The sequence below is a fragment of the Tupaia chinensis genome, unplaced genomic scaffold (genome assembly GCF_000334495.1).
Source record: "Tupaia chinensis unplaced genomic scaffold, TupChi_1.0 Scaffold144276_1, whole genome shotgun sequence".
Lineage (NCBI taxonomy): Eukaryota > Metazoa > Chordata > Mammalia > Scandentia > Tupaiidae > Tupaia > Tupaia belangeri.
In genome coordinates this window covers 5,160,525-5,163,162 of record NW_006204133.1, presented here as the reverse complement: position 1 = coordinate 5,163,162, position 2,638 = coordinate 5,160,525, and the positions used below count along the sequence as shown (strand labels likewise).

General features: G+C 52.4%; 1 protein-coding gene across 1 annotated transcript in view; it reads right to left on the bottom strand.

Annotated features, from left to right (window-relative positions):
- Positions 1-2,638, bottom strand: part of NPAS2 (neuronal PAS domain protein 2) — a gene marked incomplete in the record, with an annotated part of 111,510 nt that overhangs the window by 24,701 nt on the left and 84,171 nt on the right.

The window sequence follows — 2,638 nt, the reverse complement described above, 5'->3', positions numbered from 1 at the left end:
CCGGACACCACCGGAGTTTGGTGGGAGTCTCTGACGAAGGAAGTCTGTCCTGAACCCAAGTGGCTTAGCCACAGAAACCCAGCCTGGGAGCAGGTGGAACACACCACAAATAACCCCTACCGCCCACTACTGGCCCCATCTCCAGAGGTTCTAAAAGTAGCCAAGTTATCTGACCTGCGTGCCACCTGCTTTACGGCTCTGCTTGGCACTGCGGTGGGGATCCCAGAGCATGGGAGGTGGCCAGGAGGCAGGAAGTTAGCCGTAAAGGAAACAAGGAGGTCACGGCCTGGCAACTCCTGCTTCCTAAGCACCGTCTGCTCTGAGTTGCCTGAGGGGCCCCTCACCCACTTCCCCTCCATGGAAGGGCACTCACAGTTGGGTTCTGACATGGCTGTGGGCGAGGATTTGTGGGAACTCCTTGAGGACGCTGACGGCGAGTGAGTGGTGGTAAGGCCTGAGGCGCCCACGTCAAGTGCATTGAAGTGCGGCTGAGGTTCCAGGCTTGAGCCCTTGTCCTGAAACACACACACGCAGAGTCCATGTTTTGGCATCAGGACGATGGGCACAGGCCCAAGGGCTGCCAGCTGGGGTGTGCACGTGCCCTGCGAGGCTGGAAACCAGGTGGCAGCCACGGGCTTGGATCCCCAGGCTGGCCTGAAAACAACACCGGGGCACACAAGCGCCCAGGATTCTGAGGACCCACAGGGCCAGGGAAGGGATCATGGCATAATGAGCCCTGTCAAGGGCACGTCTCTCTCTAATGCACGTGTGTGTCACTCTCATTAAAGGAAAAAAGGTGATGTGAATGAATAAGTGATATGACTTGAATTTTATCATAGAGAAAAAAATGGGAATTGTGGAGACAAATTCTGTACCTGTCTGGGGACAATTCTAAATATACCTTGGTGGAAGGTATACATTTATGTAATCTAAAAGGTATCAAGAGGCTTGTAGACCATTAGCAGTAGTTACTGGGCTGTCGGAAAAGTCATGAGGTATTTTTCTGTTTTTCTACGTAAAAATATATCATGGCTTTTCTAAGACCTAATGTTAATTCTTTTAGCTTAAAATTTTATTTTTAAGGTTTTTACCATAGGGCCTGTGTGCTTGTCAGAGAGAGGCAGAGATAAACAGTGAGAGGAAAAATGAGAAATCATCCTCTAGGGTGGATGGCCACATGGCAATCCCTTATCCATTCACCCTGTGGGATTTGGGGCATGCATGCACATACACCTGGACTGATTTTCAAGCTGCTGGGTCCAGGACTTAAATCACAGTCAACCAATTAGGAGCCTAGTGCCTTGACCACTGTGCCACCTGCTGGTCCCCCTTACCTTTTATTTTGATTTTCTTTTAAAAATGCATGATAGAGAACAGATGCACATTAGAGAAGCACCCTCAATAGAGTCTTGTCACACCACGACCCCCTCTCCCCGGCCCTCCAGGTCCTCAGATCTGCATGCACCTAGAATACTGTTAGGCTGACCTTGGGATCTGAACCCTGGAAGGTCATACAGCTTCCCACACTGCAGTCTGTATGCTATGGACTGCACCACCTGCCTGGGCCGATTTTCTTTCTGAAGTGCAGGGTCCAACCACGTCAGGACCTCCTTCCTCAGCCCCAGCTGAGCCTAGGGGAGCACATATCATGCCCGCTCTCTTCCGTACAGGGCCTTGCTCCGTCTCAGGTCAGCCTTGAGCTTGCAGCCCTCCTGGTTCAGCCTCCTGCGCTGCAGGGACCACAGGCACACGACTCAGCACCTGCCCTTTACGAAGGGTCAGGAAACAAACCTGGGTCCTGTCTGAGGTCCAGGCTTGTAGGGCAGCGTCTGAGCAATGTATTATACGGTGGTGAGGCCTATTTTGATTTTTCAGAATTTCACCCCTGCCTTTGCAGTGGATTTTTTCCCTTAATATGACACTTTACCACCCACAATGTTGGCTTTCTGAGATGAGGGGCGGGGTCAGGTTCTAGAAATAAGGAAGCTGTTGGTGCTCTAGTGTTAACACAGCCGATGAAACCAAGGCCTCTCGGGGCGCCACCTAGGCTCCCTCCCATAACTTATTCTCGTAGCCTCAGGGCCCTGGAATGCAGGATGGGCCAGGGGCCCGTGGGCTCCTCTCTTCTGGCCTCTGTCCTAACTGATCCTGGCTCCCAGGATGACTCTGCCTCAAATGTAGCGTGGTGACAAACCAACGGGACGTCTGATGCCGACGCCCCCACGCTGCCGTGGCTGAGGTGTCGCAGGCACAGGAAAATGTGGGTCGTGATCGCTTTTCAGCTAAAGAAGAAACACAGCGATCAGTCTCCTGAGCCCGAGTCCTACCTAGGACTAAATGAGGGACGCTGTGGGGGCAGTGGCAGGGTAACGTTCGGTGATGCTGGAAGCCTTGTGGAAGGCTGGGGTTCGGTTCCCAGGCTGACCTGTCCATGGTGGGTATGTGTACCAGGATGCTGGCTGGCTGGCTGGGAAGGCTGAGGTTGGGGACGGCTGAGGTTGGGGACTGTGGTGTGAGATCCTATTGACGATGCTAGTCTCTCCCGTAAAATAAATAAATATATTTTAAAAAGAAAAAAAAGAAGGCTAGAAATTGCCGGCATCCACTGGGCCATCACAGGCTCTGTGACCTGTAGTAT